Source organism: Callithrix jacchus, chromosome 8 (assembly GCF_049354715.1).
Source record: "Callithrix jacchus isolate 240 chromosome 8, calJac240_pri, whole genome shotgun sequence".
Classification (NCBI taxonomy): domain Eukaryota; kingdom Metazoa; phylum Chordata; class Mammalia; order Primates; family Cebidae; genus Callithrix; species Callithrix jacchus.
The window spans coordinates 3,747,313-3,770,440 of record NC_133509.1 but is presented as its reverse complement, the minus strand read 5'-3'; the positions used below and the strand labels follow the sequence as shown (position 1 = coordinate 3,770,440).

At 45.4% G+C, this 23,128-nt stretch overlaps 1 long non-coding RNA gene across 1 annotated transcript; it reads right to left on the bottom strand.

Annotated features, from left to right (window-relative positions):
* Positions 1–1,529: 1,529 nt before the first annotated feature.
* On the bottom strand, positions 1,530–22,954 carry LOC144577260 (uncharacterized). Its single transcript, XR_013520664.1, has 2 exons — positions 7,571–22,954; positions 1,530–6,300 (listed from the first exon to the last, which is right to left on the bottom strand). It is a non-coding gene; the product is annotated as an uncharacterized LOC144577260 (long non-coding RNA).
* Between the last annotated feature and the right edge of the window lie 174 nt (positions 22,955–23,128).

Below are 23,128 nucleotides of genomic sequence, written 5' to 3'. Positions count from 1 at the left end.
GATCCCAGCTTACAGCAACCTCCACTACCTGTTGGATTCAAGCCGTTCTCCTGCCTCAACCTCCCAAGTAGCTGGGATTACAGGCATGAACCACCAGGCCTGGCTAGTTTTCGTATTTTTAGTAGAGATGGGGTATCACCATGTTGGCCAGGCTGGTCTTGAACTCCTGACCTCAGGTGATCCACCCACCTCAGCTTCCCAAAGTGCTGGGATTACAGGCGTGAGCCACTGCGTCTAGCCTGCTTCCTGCCTTTTTTTATACTTAGAAAAACCTTTCCCACCAAAGTACCAAATAAACTATTCATCAGTATAATTACTATAATACAGTAAATATATTCTAGTTAACATAAATATTTCTAAGGCTTACTTTTTAATATGTCCTTAAACGTAGTACATCTTGGCTTTATTGTGTAGCATAAAGGTAAAAATAACAGATATTTGTCCTAGGTCTGTTAACTGATTTGAAATGCTGTATTTATGGCATTATCGGTTCTGACATACGCTGTGGTCTGCTTCTAGAACTGTTCATCCGGTGCTGTGGCGGACTTTGCAGGCTGTTCCCCAAACCCTTTTTAATCCTTCCTGGGCAAGCAACCAGAACACATTTCCCAGCCTCCCTTGCAGTCGGCTGTATGACAGTCATATGGCTGAAGGAGTGAGGAGGAGTGACGTGTGCCACCTCCAGAACAGCTTCAAAAAGCAAAACCGCACATGGGCAGCTCTCTGCACCTTTCCCTTCTCAGCCGCCTGGAATCTGGATCCTAAACACAGCCTTGGAAGCCAAGGTTGAGGCTGGGGATATATGAAGAAGGAGGAGTGTGGGCTCATGAGTCTTTCTCTTTGGGAGAGAGCTGCTTGCCTATCTGAAATACTCATCTCGGACTCAGGTAAGTAAGAAATAAACTTCGGTTACATCTGGCATCATATATTTGAGGGGCCATTTATCTGTTAGTCAATTTCTTTTTACAGTCCTTGAACTGTAAGAATCATTTTGGGCCGGGTGCGGTGGCTCACGCCTGTAATCCCAGCACTTTGGGAGGCTGAGGCGGGATCACGAGGTCAAGAGATCCTGGTATGGGATGAGTAGCTGGGATTACAGGCACGCACCACCACGCCCGGCTAATTTTTTGTATTTTTAGTAGAGACGGGGTTTCACCATGTTGACCAGGATGGTCTCGATCTCTTGACCTCGTGATCCACCCGCCTCAGCCTCCCAAAGTGCTGGGATTAGAGGCTTCAGCCACCGAGCCCGGCCTTCTAGTATACTATTTTAATACTACTAGGGAGGATTTTTGCATGTTTATTAACATGTGAGATTGGGCTGTAGGTCTTTAAACGTTATTTTTGTCAAATGTTGGTATTATGTTGATTTTAAAATGGATTGTCATAATTTTCTCACATTTCCCTTTTCTGAAAGCATGTTAAAATATATAAATCGTTCTAGTCCTTAGAAATTTGAGAAATTATCTGAGTGTGGCACACTCTGAGGAAGTACTTATTAGACAAAATTTTTTCATTTTTTCCCACTGTTTTTGATGTATTTAGGATCCTAAAGGGCTCCAAATATTTTGAAAGAAGGTTATCAGCATGCAAATAAAAAGCTAAAAGCAATAGTACAGTAACGAACTTGTAGTATGGAAAGCTTTTCGTGAATGCAAGACGTAAGAAACTAGTATCTTCTTGTAAATAGTTCTGTTTCCTTAACTCGTTTGTCTCAAATCAAGGCTAGCACAGTCCCATTTATTTAGAATGACCCTAAATCATTCTTAGATGGAAAAGACCCTATTTCCATAAATAGACCCCAACAGCCACAGCACTAAAGACGAATCATTGTAAAACCACATCTTCGTTATGGGCAAAGAAACCAATTAAAGAAAGAGAAAAGTCTGGGATGGAAATAGGAAAGCAACAAATAAGAACAAAGAAATTACTTAAAGTAATAAAGTATTGATGACTCAGTGATTTGACCAGTTGCTTAAATCACTGTGTAAAAACAGTACCTGGATTCTTCTACAAGTCTCCAAATTATGCTATTTGCTCACTCAAACTTTTCTGCAGTGGCAGCATGATGCGAGCCTGATTCAGCCCAACCTCTGACTGACCTATCAAAATTTTAAAGTTACGTCCTTCTAATTCTTAGCAATGTAATCCATTCTTGACTCCGTCTGTTGATCTACTCAGAACTTTCAGAGAAAGGAGGAATACGAGGGTTAGATTTAGACATGGTCACCGTATATCCAGGTCTACTGGGGACAATTCCAACGTACGCTGTTGTCCGAGCATAACAAATAGTACCTCGTTTTACTGTCAAAGTACTCTATTTTAGACAAAAACTTATATGGTCAAATGTGGTCAGAATAATGAAACTCTTGAAAATTGGAGGTTAACAGGCCTTGTGTGTAATCTATAAACTAAGAAATATAACTGAAAATTCAACTGTGAGTTACGCTGCCCCAGAAGAGCAAGAAAAGAAGAACTTTTTCTGACTCTACCAGCTTATCCACCAAGAGCCAACCACACTGGCTCATATGGGTGGACTTTTGCCAATGCCTAAATGTAGACCCTAAATGGAGGCTAGTCTTTCATCTCCTTGGTTAAATTGATTCCTAAGTATTTTTTTTGATGCTTTGGTATATGGGTTTTCTTAATTTCTCCTTTGGACAATTTGTTGTTAGTGTATAGAAATGCAACTGCTTTTTGTATATTGGCTTTGTACCCTGCAGCTTTGCTCATTTATTAGTTCTACCTGTGCCTTGGTGGAGTCTTTTGAGTTTTCCATGCATGTAATGTCACACATAAATTCACCTATGGTAGTGTCACTTATGATAACTTCTTTCCCCCTAATTTGGACGCCTTTCATTTCCTTTTCTTGCTAATTGTTCTGGCCAGGACTTCCAGGACTATATTTAACAGAAGTGGCAACAATATGCGTCCTTCTCTTGTTTCTGATCTAGAAGAAACGCTTTCAGCTTTTCACCATTGAGTATGTTAACGCACGTTTGTCATATATGGCCTATGTTATGTTGAGAAGCATTCCTTCCATACCTAATGTGTGGAGAGTTTGCATCATAAAAGGATGGTAAACTTTGTCAAATGCTTTTTCTGCATGTATTGAATTATGCATGTGAGTTTCACTCGTCGTCTTGTTAACGTGGTATATCACAGGTAGTGATTTGCATATGTTGAACCATGGTTGCATCCCAGGGATAAATCCCACTTGAACATGGTACCTGATCCTTTTAATGTGCTGTTGAATTTGGTTTCCTAGTATTTCTAGGGGATTTTTGCATTTACGTTCACCAGGGATACGGGCTTTTAAGGTTCTTTTCTTCCGTATCCTTATCTGGCTTTGGTACAGTGATAATCCTGGCCTTGAAAAGTAAGTTTGGAAGTGTTCCCTCCAGTTTCAGCTTTTGAAAAGGTTTAAGGACTGGTATTAAGTCTTCTTTAAGTTTTTGATAGAATTTACCCATAAAGCCTTCTGGTCCTGCGCTTTCCTTGTTGCGAGGTTTTTGATTACTGACTGAATTTCATTATCGGTCTGTTCAGATTTTCTGTTTCTTCATGATTCAGTCTTAGTGGGCTGTACGGTTCTAGGAGTTTATCCATTCCTTCTAGGCTATCAAATTTGTTGACATACAATGTACATACTGTTATCTCATAAACCTTTGTACGCCTGTGGTATCAAAAAGAATGGAAGGGGAAACATCTATACACCAGTATCTACAAGATATTGATAACAGAAATTGAAAACGAAACACAAATAAATGGAAAAATATCCCATGTCCCTGGATTGGAAACATATTCTTAAAATGCCCATATACCCAAAGTAACCTACAGATTCAATGCAATCCCTATCAAATGTCATATGGCATTTTTCACACAATGTAAAGCCATTGTAAAATGTGTATGGAACCACAAAGATCCTGAACATCTAAAGCAATCCAGAGAATGAGAACAAAGCTGGAGGCATCACACATCCACACATCACATATTCCATTATATTATAGAGCTACAGTCATCAAAATAGTATGGTACCGGTTAAGCACACACAGACATACACACACAGACATACACAGAGACCAATGGAAAAGAATAGAGAGTCTAGAAACAAACTCATGTAGATAAACTAACCTTTGACAATAGTGCCAATAATATATAAGAGAAAAAGAATAGTCTTCTCAATAGCTGGTGCTGAGGAAACTGAATATCCATATGCAAAAGAATGAACTCTTATCTGACGCCATATACAAAAATTAACTTGAAATGGATTGATTACTTAAAGGTAAGACCTGAAACCACACAACTCCTAGGAAGAGAAACAGGGAGAAGACATTGACATTGGTCTTGGCGATGGTTTTTTGCATTTTCTACCAAAAGCACAGGGAGCAAAAGCAAAAACAAGTGGGTCTACATCAAAATAAAAAGCTTCTTCACAGCAAAGGAAGCAATTAGGGGGAAAAAAAAGCAGCCTACAGAACAGTGGAAAATATTTGCAAACCATATACCTGGTAAGAGGCTAATATCAAAAATATACCGGGATCTCACAGCTCAAGAGCAAAAACAACAATAAATACCCAACTAAAAATTGGGCAAAGGACCTGAAGAGACTTTTTTATAAAAGACAGTAAATGGCCAAAAGGTACATGAAAAGGTGCTCACTATCCATTGGGGAAATGTAAATTTAAAACCACAGTAAGATATCATCCACACCTGTTAGAAAGGCTATTACCAAAAAGACAAGTGTCGACAAGTGTTGGGGGAAATGGGAAACTTTGCATACTGTTGATGGAAATTTAAATTGCTGCAACCATTATGGAAAACAGTAGGGAGAGGCATCCAGAAACTAAAAATAAGACTACCGTATGATCCAGCAAGCTTACTTCTGGGTATATGTCCAAAAGAAATAAAATTAGGGCTGGGTGCGGTGGCTCACGCCTGTAATCCCAGCACTTTGGGAGGCCGAGGCGGGGGATCACAAGGTCAAGAGCTCAAGACCATCCTGGTCAACATGGTGAAACCCCGTCTCTACTAAAAATACAAAAAATTAGCTGGTCAAGGTGGCGCGTGCCTGTAATCCCAGCTACTTGGGAGGCTGAGGCAGGAGAATTGCCTGAACCCAGGAGGCGGAGGTTGCGGTGAGCCGAGATTGTGCCATTGCACTCCAGCCTGGGTAACAAGAGCGGAACTCCGTCTCAAAAAAAAACAAAAAATGCCTGTAACCAAGCCCCTGCCCTCTTTGGTCGGTCACTGCCCCTACATTGTGTCTGAAGGTGTCCACAGGGCCATCTACCAATTTTATTAGGCTCTAATACTCATTAGGGCAGTTTCATAAACACCCAAACATACTACTCTAGGCGAGTGTTTACGAAGCAGGGGACTTGAGAGCCCTGGGACTAAGGAGCAGAGCTTTAACAAGGACGGACACGCAGCCATGCACAAACCTTACCGGGAACACTGACTGACTGCGTACTAAGTCTTGGACCTATTTGTACTGCTTTCCAAATGCTGTGGTGAGAAATGCAGACCTATTTTAATGCACACGAATTCGTGCTAGCTTTTCATTAAGTATTCCTCAGTGAATGGATTCTAAATATAAACAGCCATTGACTAGTGTGTCTATCGCTGCCTCCATCGCCTCCATTTACAGCCCACACTCCTAGTTCTTCAGTGGGTTTTATTTCACTGCTCCCATCAGCAGTGAACATCTCTTCCCGGAGATTCTTTTTATTGTACGTGTTTTTACCCGTTTGCCTTTTACTGTCCAAACCAAGATCTCCTCCTCCCCTCAAACAGACTAGAAGCTCCATGAGGGCAGGGACTCGGCCCTGCTGCTGCTTCTCTCCTGAAACTCCCAGCCCGGTTGGGACTCACGAAGGAGTGATCAGTTGCTGTTTCTATAGACTCCTTTCAGTTGCGTCTTTAGCGAACTTACAGAAACTTTCCATTCTCCACTTTCAAGGCTCTTCCTAAGGCAATTTTTGCAAGTCCAAAATTAGTGCATTTTCTAAAATACATTTGGGTAATTGGTTAAATTACAAGCAACTGTAAATTCCATCTGTTGTGTCGGGGAAATTCCCATACTTTTGCTCTGGCTCAAGACTTTGTTCTTTTCCGTGAAAGTCGGGACGTTTCTAGAGAACCTTCTGAACACGGCACACCTTGGCCAGATTGCAGGCAAATGCCCTCGTCTACGTTTTGCTTGGTGTCTAAATCAATACTGTGCTTTCAATATTTCATTTCGAACTCCTCTCTGGAAGTTATGTTTCTCATTGTTCGTGAGTGCCACATTTGTTTACTCTAGAATACAGGAAAAGCAAAAATAGAATGTTATGCTGTGAGGAGCAGTGTCCGCCTGGGCTGAGTTTTTTTCTGGGGAGTGATAAATGATGCCGGGTTCCCTGTGGGTTAGAGAGCACCCAACTTCAAATAACTACAACATCCGATAACAAAGTTTTTCTCCATCATTTGCAATCCAAACACGAAGAACACAGTCCTGCGGACCCCTCATCCTTCATGTTCAATTGTAAATCCTGATTAAATAGCTTGCAGGTGTCAGGATTCAAGTATATGCAGTGGGGGCCTAAACAGAGGGCCAGCTGGGTTCCTCATCTGCCAGTCGCTGTTTCTTCTTTGTTTTGAAACTGTTGACAGCACAACTGAAAATGTTCCTTAGGGCCCAGACTGAGTTAAATAACAAGCAGGATGAGTAAGAGAACAGCTGTAGATATTTTTCTGTGTTTAACATACCTGCCTTGTTGATTTATAGGAAGAGCCCCATATAATGTACATTTTGTAATCCAAACCATCTAACCTTTGCAGCCGAGTCTGTGATAGACACGTCGGAAAAGGAAAGGTCTTGATGGGCCTTGTGTTCCAAATGCTTTTCCCCCCTCAAAGGGAAAGTGAAATGGTGGAATAACTTGATTTTATTATTTAAATGACCATGGTGATACCGTCGAGGCCTCATGTGATACTCACAGTTAATCAGTGGGCAAGCGAAGCCACAGAAACCAGAAAGGCCAGCTCAGAGCAACGCACCTTGGGAGTTCCTCCCTCTCTGCATGAGCTGAATGGAGGAAGCCAGCTCTGCGGGGAGGGATGAGGACAAGAGTCTTTGGTGGGCCTGCCAAACCACCGAGTGGGGCTTTTGGCCACTCTCCAGTTCCTGCTTTTGTGCTACAGTGCAGATAATAAGCATCACAAGTTTAGAGACCATGTGCAGGCCTTACAGATTGTCTAAGCTAGAGGAAGGCATTAGGGAGAAAACGCGGCAGAACTACACACGCTTGAATGGCAAAACCTCAATCTTCGATGCCATCTTGGTCAACTATGGGCTAAAAGCCTATTGCATTCATGGCACTAGAGTGGGCACCCATCTGAAACTGCAAGCTTAAAATAGGGTCTGTGATCACCACAGGGGTCATGGCCTCTCACCCCAACACCATTCCACCCCAAATGATGGTCATCCCATTCCCTTTGCTAGGGACAGAACCCTGGCCGATAAAATGTGAGGGGAACACACCAGAGATCCTCAGATCCAAAAATATAGACACAAGAAAGACATCACCTTATTCTTCCTCTGCACATTGTCTTGTCTGGATAAGGAATGCCAGGGTGAGGGCAAAAGCTGGCACTCAGAACATGGGGGAGCTAAGAGGCCCAGAGAATGGGGACCCTCAGTGACATCACTGAGCAGGTGAATCAGCCCTGGAGCCCATTCTACTTCTGAGCTTCTTGTTGTATGACATGGTAAATTCCTAAATTGTTTCTGCCAATATTACATTAAACTTTTCTGTTACTTTCAATAAAACACTTAAGTAATGTATCTACCCTTTAAACATGCTACCCTGTAAAAACAGTAAGTATGTCAGTGAAGAGAGGACAAAAAAAAATTTACAAAAAAAAAATTTACAAAAAAAAAAAAAAAGAAAAGAAAAACTACTTCTAGTAAATCAGAACAACTGAATGGATGTATTTGCATTTGAGACATGCTTTTCATCCACTGGCTCCCTCAGGCATCCCAGATGTCTGGGGGCTGATGAGGTGGATAGAGGCCCCTCTCAGTTCATGCATAGCCCGAGCACAGCTTGGACAAGAAGAGCCACAGAGACCAGAACTTACTAGAGGAATTAGGAAAGTGGACATCTGCACAAATCCCTTGAGAGTCAGGATCCTGGTTTCTGCTAGGTAAGAGTGTTGTGCTCCCTAGAAGCAGTGGAGAACTCCCCTCACACTCGGAGCAGCCCCTGGGATAGCTGGGCAGACCACCTTCCTGACATGTGTCTTTGCAGTGTCATAAAGTGCTAAAAAAGTAATAGGACTCTAAGAAACTGATACTGAAGAGGGACGTGGCTTTCTCCAGCAGTAACTGACCTCTCTCTGGTACTACACACGCCTAAGAAGTCATTTACTAATGCTATGTTACTATTCTGCGGGGCACTGGGAGGTGCGAACTAAGAAAACCTAGAGATGGTCTGTGAGGGTCCCAAACCTTCCAGAAGACACAGACATTGGCCTATTGATACACTGAATTTCTCAGCTTATGAATCTAACACTTAAGCTCGCTCTGCACTGAGTCTTCCAAGTGATCCTCTGCCATCTGACTCCGTCTTTAGAAATCTCTGATGCATAAAGAAAAATGGCTAACACGTGGTGGCTCAAGCCTGTAATCCCAGCACTTTGGGAGGCCGAGGCGGGTGGATCATGAGGTCAAGAGATTGAGACCATCCTGGTCAACAAGGTGAAATCCCATCTCTACTAAAATTACAAAAAATTAGCTGGGCATGGTGGCGCGTGCCTGTAATCCCAGCTACTTGGGAAACTGAGGCAGGAGAATTGCCTAAACCCAGGAGGCGGAGGTTGCGGTGAGCCGAGATCGCGCCATTGCACTCCAGCCTGGGTAACAAGAGCGAAACTCCGTCTCAAAAAAAAAAAAGAAAAAGAAAAAAGAAAAATGGCTACTAGGCATTACAGTGTCTCATGCTTGATGAGCACCTTATAGATGTTATCTGATGGAATACAGTAACCCTATGAGGCATGTATTATTTTTCCCAATTTACAGATGAGGAATTTGCTCAGAGTCACATAGACATAAAGGTTGCTTTGGAACTTAAATTCAGCGCTGCTGAAGCTGTCGGGGTTTCACCCACTTCTCTCTGCTGCCAAGACCCATTAAGAACATTTGTGTCATCACACGGCTGACGCTGGGAAGGGAGCACTCTCGCCTCACTGCAAACAAAGCCGAAGAAGGCTACGAGGCTTCTGCTCCAGACTCCAGCGCCTCACCCAAGACACCCTCACTCTAGACCTCAGGTTCTGCTCCAGACTCCAGCGCCTCACCCAAGACACCCTCACTCTACACCTCAGGTTCTGCTCCAGACTCCAGCGCCTCACCCAAGACACCCTCACTCTAGACCTCAGGTTCTGCTCCAGACTCCAGCGCCTCACCCAAGACACCCTCACTCTACACCTCAGGTTCTGCTCCAGACTCCAGCGCCTCACCCAAGACACCCTCACTCTAGACCTCAGGTTCTGCTCCAGACTCCAGCGCCTCACCCAAGACACCCTCACTCTAGACCTCAGGTTCTGCTCCAGACTCCAGCGCCTCACCCAAGACACCCTCACTCTAGACCTCAGGTTCTGCTCCAGACTCCAGCGCCTCACCCAAGACACCCTCACTCTAGACCTCAGGTTCTGCTCCAGACTCCAGCGCCTCACCCAAGACACCCTGACTCTAGACCTCAGGAACTCCGTGATGCATTCAAGGGATGGGGGAAAAGGTTGTTTTTATTTACTCGGGCACATTATTTAATTATCACATGGTGTAGTAGAAAGATGAAGAGTCAGGTGCGTGCGAGCTTTGTAACTTAAACAGGCCTTGTTTCTCTGTCTCTCAGTCATCTCTGCTGCAAAACGGGACGACCCTTCACCTGAGCCACAGTGGAGCTGCTTCAGGAAACCCTGCCTTCAGGCCACTTCCCTCAGCTTCACCGATGGCTGAACATGGGGTTTCCCCCCCCAAAAAAAAAAAATCCTTTTACTACAGAGAGGTTGTGCCCACCATAGCAATGATCCCAGTAAGCCCCCACCAGAACAGACCCAACATCCTTTGTAGGGTCCTCAGTGAGCCCACCCAGACTTGCTACCCCCAGGAGCAATGCTCTACAGAGGTAAAGAATATGGCCTGAGCCAGCACCCACGGCCATGATCTCATTGAATTCTCCCAACCGCTGGGGAAGTACGTGGTATCTCATTTTATAGACGAGTAAATCGAGGCTGAAAGGGAACCAGCACACATCCAGGGTCACGCAGTTATCCACCACCAAGCTGACATGATCTTAAATCTCCGCTCTGAGGCCAAAGTCAAATTCCCAGCCCTACGTCAATTATACCCTTATCTGAAGAAGAATGGAAATCAAGGAAGGAGTTAGAGTCCATGAAGGCATTTCCAAGACTGCCCCTTGGATTCCGCTACTTCTGCAAAGCTAACTTATCTTTGAGCTGGAAAGTAACTTCTAGAACAAATGCCCCAATGCCCTTATGTTCCAGGTTAGGAAATGAAGACAGGGAGATCAAGTAATGCGGTCACCAGGCAGGTGGGGAAGGAATCCAGGGTTCAGTTCTCTGCTCAGCAAGTCAGACGGCCTTGACTCACCTGAGCCCGAGAGAATTGAACCACCATAGGCAAGATACTGCTTGGTTGGTAGAGCATTTATTCTTTGAATCAACTACGTAGACAGGGCATGTCTCCTAGATCTCCCCAGTTCTGTCAGTTGGCCTAAGATTCTCCCGAGTTCCAACAGGTCTTAAAGCCTCCTGGAGCCACAAGAGTCCCATCTTGGTGCCCTGGGTGATGAAGGCTGAGTCACAGGAAGCCCCAGCACCTCAGCGCCTGGCTCTCCGGTCTGACCAGCATTCCCAGAGTCACTTTACAGAAGGGGCCGAAGATCAAAAATGTTATGGGTGCTTGGGGAATTATTCCTCCCCATTCCAACTGTCCTTTCATCTGCACACCCACTGCCCCAGAATAGCAAACAGTTCAACCCTCCTAAGCTGTTTCTCCAAAGACTTCACAGCAGGAAAACAGAGGCTAGAAATATTTCAAAAGCTTGGCCACAGCGGTCTGCAGGAGCCCATTTGAGAGCCTTCGTCCTGAAAATCTCCTCCCTTTTTTAAAGCGCCAGCCCAGAAAATCACGGCATCACTGTCAGCCTTCAGGCCTCCTGCCCACCTGGGTATGTCCAAGGCAATGTTGCAGCCCCCTGCTTAATGGCAGAAATCCCATGAAGGAATAGGGGCTTCTGGACCTTCATGCCCAAGCACACGTGGTCTGAGAGGGCTTCCCACGCCAGCCTTGAGAAGGCTCTCCCTGCTGCATCTCATCGTTTCGGGGGTGGTCATGGCAGAAGCTCAGGCTTCGTTCTCACCCACGTGTCCCGGTGCCCTATTACTCTGGCTCTTTCTGCGTCTCTGATGCATTTGTAGCCCCCGAGGATAAACCAGAGTAGAAGCAACCTCTACGTAGTGGGGCAAGAGAGGGTCTTTCTGTTTGATTCCTTGACGGGTAAATTTCCAAGTGAAAGAATAAAGTCATGGGAGATGGGTGATTAATGAAACCATCACCTATTGGGGGCGGGCACCCAGCTCCTCAGGAGGCTGAGGCAGGACAATTGCCTGAACCCAGGAGGCGGAGGTTGCAATGAGCCGAGATCGTGCCACTGCACTCCAGCCTGGGCGACAGAGTGAGACTCTGTCTAAAAAAATAAAATAATAATAAAAACATCACCTACTGGGTAGAATGTATAGTATACGGGTGACAGGCACAGTAAAAGCCTAGAGTTCACCACTATGTAATTCAACCGTGTATCCAACAACCACTTATATTCCTAAAGATATTAAAATAAAACATTGTTTAAAAATGAACGAAGTCAGAGCAGTCCCTTCCATAGACCGGGGCATGAAGGGTCCCTGCCCTGGATCCACTCTGGCTTTCCTCCAGCTGTTCTTCCTCTTATGAAGTGAGGAGGGTGCAGGCTGGGGGGACTTACACACTTGGAGCCCACCCCTCCCTTTCTGGACTGTGCTGTGGCACAAAGGATCCCAGAAATCCCTTCCCAAGTGTTCCTCAGCCTGCTTCCCATCCTGCGTGGGCCTCATCCTGGGTCTATCCTCCCCAGGCCATGCAGTACCAACAATATGGCACCCCTAGGTCCAAGGGGTAGCCAAGGGATGGCCGTGGGCAGCAATTTGGTGAAGCAGCAGGGCCACACCTTGGTGTGTGAGGCCCGACAAGGTGTAACGCACAGCCTGGTGCATTACAGGGGTAATGCAGGGGAGGAAGAGGAGTAAGCAGACCAGGGCCCCCGGGTCTTGAGTCAGCCTTTGCTAGGCCACCTGGCGCCAGTGCAGGGTGAAGGAACACAAGTTATGAAGGCATGTTTCTCAGGTAAGAGGATAAAAATTGTTCATCAAACAGTTTTGGTTTTTTTGTTTTTGAGACAGTCTCACTCTGTCGCCCAGGCTGGAACGTAGCAGCGCAATCCCTGCTCACCGCAGCCTCCACCTCCTGGGTTCAAGCGATTCTCCTGCCTCAGCCTCTGGAGTAGCTGGGATTACAGACATGCACCAACACACCCAGATAATTTTTGTATTTTTAGTAGCAATGGGTTTCACCATGTTGCCCAGGCTGATCTCAAACTTCTGATCTCAGGTGATCTGCCCGCCTCGGCCTCTCAAAGTGCTGTGATTACAGGCATGAGCATAGAATGGTTTTTTACCTTGCTTTGTAACTTTCCGATATTCAGGCACATGGTATATGGGATTTTTTCCCTCTTGTTTGCTGTTCTCACTAATATTAGGGGTGGGCTTGAGGCAGGATCCATCCCAGAGTTAACAACCATCAAGCTCATTTATTCATTCATCCATTCACTTATAACTTAACCCCTGGCATGTGCCAACCATCATGCCAGGGCCTAGGTACCCCATGGTGAACTAGGTGGTTATAGTCTGGCTAGGCAGGGAGGTAGTGGCCACTGAATGAGAAGAGCCAGAGGGAGGGGACGGGATGGCGGCCAGTCAGTGACAGGGATGAGAGTACAGGAGGGAGAACTCACGTTCCAGTGGGCAGCCGAAGCCTGACTCTCATCTCAGTTCAATTTCAACCAATAATAATTCTTAGAGGCCTATAATTAGCAATTACAGTAAATTAATTCAATAATCCTGGCACCGTACTAAGCTTTGGGAGACCAGAGACACAAACCCTGCCTTGATGGTGTGAATTCTCGAGGCACATGAGCATGGATATGATTTAGTTTCTCTAGGCATTCAGGAGTGGCTCAGTATCAGAGAGAATAGCACAACTGAGTTTTTCAGGATACAGCAGAATTTTCAAGGAACATGGAAAGACATCCCTGGCGGAGGGAAGGGCTGTGCAAAGGCACTGAGAAAAGCCACTTTGTTGAGTGCTAGGGAATCACAAGTGGCCGACAAGCCTCAACACTGGATAGGTAAGGATGTTGGGGCAGGCTGCAGAGGCAGGTTGGGACCCAGTTATGGCAGGCCTGGTACAGCCCAAAGATTCTGACGGTTCTTCAGAAATAGAGAAACATTTTACAATTACCATTTTGTTTAGTTGTTTAGCTTTTACGGCTAGCAAGTACCACAGCATACATGGTAAAAATACCCCTCTATGGAGTCCACCTATGACTCCCTGAAGCCCAAGCTCCTGTTGTTAGCTTACAGTTACCAGAGGCGCTGGAAGAAACTGACAGCAGAGACCAGAGAATATAAGCAGAAAAACAAGGTTTTATACTTGGCAATTCTGAGTTTTGATCTCAACTGCAAGGACAATCATTTGTGTCCCACTCCTTCCTCCTGGCCACCTTGCAATACTCAAGGGTCACTGGTTGCAGGCAGCAAACACCAACACCGGCTATCTCAAACAGAACTGGCATTTATCACATGGCTACACAGCAGCTCACAGAATTTAGGGGAAGGCTAAAGAGGCAGCTTTGACAGACTCCCGACTGAAATTTCAGGGCAAGTGTATCTGAGGATCTGGCTTGGGCCAGTTTCTTGGCCCGTAGCTATGGGAGGGCAAGTCACTCTGATCAAGAGACTTAGGAAATTCTCCAACTGGGAAGCAACGCATTCTCAAAGAGGGCAGGGACGCGGGATACTTCTTGTTCACTAAGTATCCCCAGTGCCTAGAAGGGTGCCAAGCATCTAGAATGTGCCCCGTAAGTACCTACTGCCGGCAGGAAGTCATGTAGCTGAAATGACAGCTGACAATACCGCCTTCTGTGGCCCCCTCTTGCATACCACTGGTATCTCTGCCCTCCTAGGATACTTGGAGAGTGTCGGGAAACTGAGCACACCCCCAGATGTTTGGGGACCTTGTAAATCCGTCCTCAGCTCCTCCTCGGCCCAACTGATAGCCTCGTGCCAAATTTTCAATCCCAGGATACTTTCCCTGGAATTTCTTAAAGCTGATTACCATTTCCTGTTGGATGGGATGTTTGAGATTTTTGGCTTTCATTTCTTCCAGAAGTTATTTTTCAAGATCTTTTCTCTCCCCATGTCCTGGCACCGTGAGACTTCTTGCCTTCCTGTCGTTGGCCTTGCGAGGGAGGTGGGGGAAGGGGTGGCGATTACTTGTTGGTGATTTTTGCAGTCTTTTCCCATCCCAGGCACTCTGCAGTGCATCCGCAATGGACAGCGTTCCCTTCACTGTGAAGTGCCTTCTCAGAGGGCAAGGCCACTGCCAAAGGACAGTCTGTCCCCAGATTTCAGGAGATGGGCTCCAAAGGACATGTGAAAGCTGCTGTCATCCTTTGTCCCAGACATTAGATTTAAGTACACTTGCAGAGAGAGAGAGAGAGAGGGAAGGAGGGAGGGTTGGTGAGCAGAGAGAGAAGAGAGGGAAGAAAAAGAGGGAAATAAAGAGAGAAACAAAGAAAACAGAAGAAATTACCTATTTGGCATGAACTTGCTACGTTTCTAATCAAACTGGCCCTGCTGTTTATGGTTCAACATCAACATTCATTCCTCATAAAACTGAAGGTTTATGGTCCCTAAAAGAAACACTGAAAAATGCATTTAGCCTATAACTCCTCAAGTATGTTGACAAGATGTTTTCCATATGGGTGACAGGAGTATTTTGTGGATGCCCCAGGCCAGGCTTCATCAGTGGGCTGAGCAGCTATGGGGAACTTCCCTGTTTCCCTCTGTGAGGTTGAAGTTGTGGGAGTTTCTGTGATAGAAACTCCTTTCCCACACATAGGCTTAAAACTCTTAAAAAATTCTCACGTCGGCTGGGCGCGGTGGCTCATGCCTGTAATCCCAGCACTCTGGGAGGCCGAGGCGGGTGGATCACGAGGTCAAGAGATCGAGACCATCCTAGTCAATATGGTGAAACCCCGTCTCTATTAAAAATACAAAAAATTAGCTGGGCATGGTGGCGCGTGCCTGTAATCCCAGCTACTCAGGAGGCTGAGGCAGGAGAATTGCCTGAACCCAGGAGGCGGAGGTTGCCGTGAGCCGAGATCGCACCATTGCACTCCAGCCTGGGTAACAAGAGTAAAACTCCGTCTCGGAAAAAAAAAAAAAAACTGAAATTCTAAAACCCATTAAATACCAACTCTCCATTCTCCTCCCCGTTCCTTGGCAGCCACCATTCCACTTCGTTTCTGTGAATTTTACCCCTCTAAAAACCTCATGTCAGTGGAATCATAACAGTATTTGTCTTTTTTTTTTTTTTAAAGAGATGGGGTTTCACCATGTTGGCCAGGATGGTCTCAATCTCATCTCATGATCCATCTACCTCGGCCTCCCAAAGTGCTGGAATTACAGGCATGAGCCCCTGGGCCCGGCCAAACAGTATCTGTCTTTATATGCCTGGCTTATTTCACTTAGCGTAATATCCTCGGGTCAACTTATATTGTAATATGTGTCAACTTTCTAAGACTGAATATTCCATTGTATGTATATAAACCACGTTTTGTTTACCCATTCATGTGAATATGAGCACGAGTTGCATTTACAATTTGTCTATTGTGAATAATGCTCTGAACAAGAGTAGAGAGATACCTCTGTGAAAACATCCTGCTGTCAATTTGGAGTACATGCCCAGAAACTGAATTTCTAGATTATAATTCTATTTTTAATTTTTGGAGGAACCACAGCAACTGTAATGTACCTTCCCACCAACACAAGTTCCCATTTCTCCACATCCTTGCCAATACTTGCTATTTTCTGGTTTTGATAGTAGCTATCCTAATGGATACGTAGTGATACCTACTGCGGTTTTCACCTAATAATTATTAGTGCTGTATTACACATGTTTTCATGAGCTTACTGGACATTTATATATCCTCTTTGGAGAAATGTTATGTTCAACTTCATTGCCCATTGTTTTTCTTAGTTTTTTGGTGCGTTTCTTAAGGAATTATAGTTCTTTATTCTGGATATTAACCTTTCTCTAAACATATGGCTCACAAATAGTCTTTTGTATTCCACTGGTTGACTTCACTCTCCTGTGTCATTAGATGTACAGAAGTTTTTGATTTTTATAAAGTTCAATGTATCTATTTTTTCTGTTACCAATGCTTTTAGTCATACCCAATGTCATGAAGATTTTCCCCTATGTTTTCTTCTAGCAGTTTGATAGTTTTGGCTCCTGCGTTTAGGTCTTTGATTCATTTTGAATTAATTTTTGTATATGGTGAAAGGCGAGGTTACAACTTCATTCTTTTACACATGGTAAAGATGACTTCTGACAGAAAATTGAGCCCACGACAGGGAAGCGGTCTGCTAGACACGCGGCAGGGGGACACCCAAGCTTCCTGTGTCTCTGTCACAAGTGTCCTCTACTCTTTAGGAAGCAGACACTCTAGGAGAATGTGACCCTGGCTTTACTCTTCTGTCTCATCAGAAGCAACTGGGGAAACAAAATGGGATATTGGAACTGATGGGTTTCCCTCCAGATGGGGTCAGCCTGTCCCACACTCAGACCACTGTGCCACGAGCAGGTGATGGGCTTCTTTTCCCTTAGGTAAGAGAGTTCTTCAGGACACCTGTAACCACCAAATGTGAACAGCTTCCGCAGAAAAGATACGGTAAGAATGCTGGCTCTGTGTTCAGTCACAGGGCAATTTGGCAGAAAGCAGCTTGAATTCACTGACACGAACAGGGAAATGTTAATGGCCTTCCATGTGTACACCCTTTGTCCCCAGAGACCAATAATCTTGAGACAGTATGTATTCTGTAGCTTTACCTTGAGAAAGAAAAGGAAGGTTTGGGGGTTTTGATAAGCCTGTTGGGCTAAGGCAGGGACTGGCATATCACAGCCCACAGCTAAAAAGTTGTGTATTTTTTTTCCTGTTGTTGTTCTTTTTGAGACAGTGTCTCATTCTGATGCCCAAGCTGGTGTGCAATGGCACGATCTCAGCTCGTTGCCACCTCTGCCTCCCAGGTCCAAGTGAGTCTCATGCCTTAGCCTCCCGATTAGCTGAGATTACAGGCCCACACCACCACAACCTGCTAATTCTTTATATTTTTAGTAACGATAGGGTTTGGTCACGTTGCCCAGGCTGGCCTTGAACTCCTGAGCTCAGGCAGTGCACCTGCCTCACCCTCCCGCAAGGTGCCAGGATTACAGGCGTTAAGCATTGTGCCTGGTCAGTTTTACTGGAACAGAGCCATGCTCGTCTACACGTGGTTTATGGCGGCGTTCTTGCTTCAGTGGCCGAGCTGAGTAATTGCGACAGACGTATGGCCCAGAAAGCCTAAACTAATCACTGACCCTCTACAGAAACTGGTTTGCCCATCTCCAGACTGGGGTAACAAGAAGTTGAATGGGCACAGCAGAAACTGTGACCACGGGGGCTGGCTGCAGTGTGATCTTTAGCCACAGCTGGAAAAGCACTAGTGTCAACTTCAGGGACGTTCTAGCTATTCTGTTCTCACACTCCTTCCCTAGTCTCAGCCCAGAGGAGATCTTACTTCTAAGCTCTTGTTGTAAAAAGTCTCTGAGCACAGAGAAGAGGGCAAGAGCCCCCTGGGAACCAGGTCCCAGCCTCTCAAGACACATGAGGAGGTCCACGGTTAAAAGGCCAAATGGCCACTTAGAAGTAAGGCTCTAGGCCAGTCGTGGTGGCTCATGTCTATCATCTCAGCACTTTGGGAGCCTGAGGCAGGTACATCACCTGAGGTCAGGAGTTCGAGACCAGCCTAGCCAACATGGTAAAACCTCGTCTCTACTAAAAATAAAAAAATTAACCAGGCACCAGTGGCATGCGCCTATAATCCCAGTTACTCGGGAGGCTGAGGCAGGAGAATTACTTGAACCCAGGATGTAGAGGTTGCGGTGAGCTGAGATCATGCCACTGCACTCCAGCCTGGGCAATGGAATCAGACTGTCTGGAAAAGAAAGAAGTAAGGTCCTAACTACAAGGAATGGATGGAATCTAACATTGTCATTATCTTCAACTTTCTTACACATGTAATTCATAACTCACGCTTAAAATTTATGATTTTAAGCATGGGAGAAATGCCAGATATAGGTGATGGGGAGGAAGGCAGCAAATCACGCTGCCATGTGTGTGCCTCTGCCACAACCCTGCATGTTCTTCACATGTACCCCAAAACCTAAAATGCAAAAATAAATAAATAATACGTTTTTAAAAATGATGATTTTCACTTTAATGGAGTTGTGGGCAATTCTCAAACTTCTCAGCCTGATTTAATAGAATGCGCCAGAAAGACAAAGGTCCAAGCTCGGCTCTGCCACTGTGAGCCAGCCTCAGAAAAGTGACCAGATTCTGCTCACTCCGATTTCTTCATCTGTGAAGAGGAGAACGATTCCAAGAGCCGCTCTTGGAATTCAATATGAGAAGGGACGTGAAACTTCTGGGACCTCCCACAGATGCCAGTTTCCTTTCCTTCGCCTGTCCGACACCACTCACCAACAGCAGCCTCCCCTCTGGAGTCCAGGCCTCCAAAGCAGCCACCCCTCTGGAGCCCGGGCCTCCAAAGCAGCCACCCCTCTGGAGCCCGGGCCTCCAAAGCAGCCACCCCTCTGGAGCCCGGGCCTCCAAAGCAGCCACCCCTCTGGAGCCCGGGCCTCCAAAGCAGCCTCCCCTCTGGAGCCCGGGCCTCCAAAGCAGCCTCCCCTCTGGAGCCCGGGCCTCCAAAGCAGCCTCCCCTCTGGAGCCCGGGCCTCCAAAGCAGCCTCCCCTCTGGAGCCCGGGCCTCCAAAGCAGCCTCCCCTCTGGAGCCCGGGCCTCTAAAGCAGCCTCCCCTCTGGAGCCCGGGCCTCCAAAGCTCCATCTCACGGTGTTTCCTTCTCCCCTCCCCTCACTCTCACAGGCCGCACCACAAGCAGCGGGCTCTAGTGGGCGCCACACATGAACAGACAATTGTCTAACATGTAAAGGATTTTCAAAATACAACTAGGTATGTTTTCTTCGGGTAAAATGTCTATTCTTTGGAAGATGCTGTAGGTTTAGCCTACTGGAGACGCCCAGCTCTGGGAACTATGTCCTGAAGCTTTAGGTCATTCCCACTCCTAGGGATCCCTGGTGATGATATAAAGGAAATTCTGAAATACGAGTCTTGCGTAGTTCAGATGAGGCCAGTTCCAGCACGGACCAGCTCCTCTCCGATGCTCACTCAAACCTGTAGTTTGGTCTCAGGACTGACTGCTTTCCCGAGGATCACAGAGCGTCTGAGAGCACCAGAATGCCATGGCTCCCAGCTTCTATTTCCTCACCTCGCCTTCAGATGAGTTCAAGAGAAGACTTACCACAGTGTTATTATAGCAAAATATTGCTGGACGCTTAGATGCCGGGCACTGGATAAATCAATCATGCCCCTATGCAGACATTACGATGTGTGCTAGACCTACAGTCATTAAAGTGAACATATATGCCATACATTTCAGTAAAAGCAGCAGCCTTCAAAATCATGTAAGTTTATTTTCATAAAATACAAGTATTTACTCACATGTGTATATGGGCATAGGGAAAAATGGGGAAATGTAAGAACAGTAGTTTCCTGAGGTTATAGATGGTTTCTTTTATGTATTTGTGTGCATTGTCTTAACTATGCAAGACTTCTATTTCGAAATTTCCTTTATAATAGGAAAAATGCATAATGCTACCTCCCATTTGAGAAAAAAAAAAAAAGACCAGTATGTCTCCTTCAATATAGACACATAAATACCAAGAAAAAATAGACCCTGCCCTCCGGGGGTAAGCTTTGTCACACAAGCAGAGTGACAGCAAAGGAGCTCGATTAGGAAACTCCAAGTTTTGGTTCATTTTTTTCATTATGTTCAAGAACGGCGAGTTTACAGAATCAGAACTGGGAAATATACGAGCTAGAAGGCCTTGCAGAGACCAGCAGCGCTCAGGTTGCCGGATGGCTGGAGCAGCTACATGTCTTGCTGGGGTCACACAGCCAGCCCAGGACTCTTCTTCTCACTCTTGGTGGCCTCCTGTCCTGGTCCTTCAACCTTCATCTTTCAAGGACTCTTTGGCCCAACCTCCTGCACCCCTACTTTCCACTTGAACTCTTTTGGGTAGCCATCCACACCCCGTGGTAATAAATTTGAGTCAATTCTGGGCCAAAGGGGACCTGCTGTTACCAAAAGGAAAGGAACCCTGACTGGGACCTAGGAAATCCATCTTCTGCGTTGCGGGCTGAGCCCTACCTGGTGACCTAAACCTGCATGAACCCCAGCTTGTTCCTAACAGCAGTTAACCAAAGCCATTTGACCCACAAGACCACGGTGAGGAACCGAGCACGTGATATCACTGTGCTTCAAACCAAGTCACGTGCTGTGACTGTCAGGTATGCCGAGTCTGGTTATTCAATGGATCTGCTCAAAACGGTCTAACGCACTGTTTTTTTTTTTAAGCCAAAAAAAATAAAATAAATAAATAAATAACACCCCACTCAAGCCAGATGGTGAAGACTTTAATGCCATGAGAATAACAATCAATGAGCTTCAAGAGTAGAAATTCTAACTGATGGAAAGAAAAGGAATCATCAATACAAATTTTATGGCATCTTGAGTCTGAGATCATCCCAAGAGCAATCTCTTCCCTGATGAAGGCGTGTAAACTTCCAGGGTAGGCAAACAGTATTTTGGGTCATTCGACCCTGGGCTGGAGTCCTGCTCAGCAACCAGTCTGTGCTAGTTTCCAAATGAGAGAAATAGTACCTACCTCTGGGGACTGCCACAAGGTTCAGGCAGATAAGGCATTTAGGGCCATCTAATGCAGGGTCTGGCACAGAGCAAGCAGGCCACATATGGTAGTTATTATTATTCTCATAAAATTATAAGTTGCTGGGGAATTCTGCTAATAAATTATTGACTACTAAGATTAGGGATTTTTTAAAATTATAGTTGTACCTTCTCTTCTTTAAAACTACCTTTGATGTAAACAGGAATTCTAACAATTTAAAAGTTCGGGGAAAGAGTTAAATCAGTAACATATTGTGCACATTCTTGTTTTGATTTTATTTTCTAAGTTCTCCACACAAACCCAACATATCTCTTTCTAAGCTACTATTATGTCCTCCCTCGAAAATAAAACATGAAAATTTTTATTAAAAAAGAGGTTCATTTTCCTTTTGGGCCACAGAGAGACCCGGCTAGCATCATTTCAAGCGGTCCCATTTGCAGTAACTGAAATGACTGATGCTGTCAGTGAACTGAAGTGGCCTCGTGAGGATTGTTGCCGTTTGCCTCAATGATGATCAGATGAAATATCGCCGGTGGAGTCTTACCGCGGATGTCTTCACATCAGAGCGGCTTGCACAAAAGCGACGTGAAGTCAGCACGGGCTTGCTGCTCTTCTCGTGCATGGTTTCCATTTTGGTATTATATCATGAACAGCTGTAAGGATAATGTTAATCGTCCCTTCTGGAAACATTCATCACAAGGGTTTATTTATTATTTGGTTTACGTATTTAAAAGTTAAAGCATTTCCAAGCTGTCACCATTAAAATATTTCTAATATCGCACAACAGCAATTATTTCCGGGAGGCTCTTCTTCCGATTTCCACGTAGGAAAGAAAATAATGACCAAGGTTCTATGGGTTTGGTTAATGAGACTGGAGGGTGCATTGGAAATGGTGCTTTTTTTCATCGAGAACCTAAATTTGGGGCATATCAAAATGGAGCTATAAATTTGGAGATGGTATGGACGATGGACTTGGGAGTTACCGATAACATAGAAGTTCTGTGGGTTTTGCAACCCTAAAACAGTAATATCTTCGTCATATAGGACTTTGCGAAGCATATTCTGTTTTTAATCTTAATTTTCCAGTTGTCCTGTAAAATAAGCATCTGTAAATACTACAAACTTAACTGATAAACAAACTGACAGTTTTCATGGCTTGCACAAGATCAGACAGGGTTTTGTTTTGAGACAGTTTCACTTTTTTTTTTTTTTGAGACGGAGTTTCGCTCTTGTTACCCAGGCTGGAGTGCAATGGCGCGATCTCGGCTCACCGCAACCTCCGCCTCCTGGGTTCAGGCAATTCTCCTGCCTCAGCCTCCCGAGTAGCTGGGATTACAGGCACGCGCCACCATGCCCAGCTAATTTTTTGTATTTTTAGTAGAGACGGGGTTTCACCATGCTGACCAGGATGGTCTCGATCTCTTGACCTCGTGATGCACTCACCTCGGCCTCACTCTTATTGCCCTGGCTGGAGTGCAATGGTGTGTGGTCTCAGCTCACTGCAACCTCTACCTCCTGGGTCCAAGCAATTCTCCTGCCTGGGAATACAGGCAGGTGTGGTGGCGCGTGCCTGTAATCCCAGCTACTCAGGAGGCTGAGGCAGGAGAATTGCCTGAACCCAGGAGGCAGAGGTTGCGGTGAGCTGAGATCACGCCATTGCACTCCAGCCTGGGTAACAAGAGCGAAACTCCGTCTCAAAAAAAAAAAAAAAAAAGTCGCACAGAACAAATACACCTGTTTTGGATACCATGGCCGATGTGCTCTCCTCCGTGTCTTTTTTTTCTGATTGTTTGGGCAGGGTGGGGGGATCACTGTGTATGCATGCTTGTGGCTTACACAACTGCAGTGTATGTTCTTACTGTTCTAAGTCCAACACC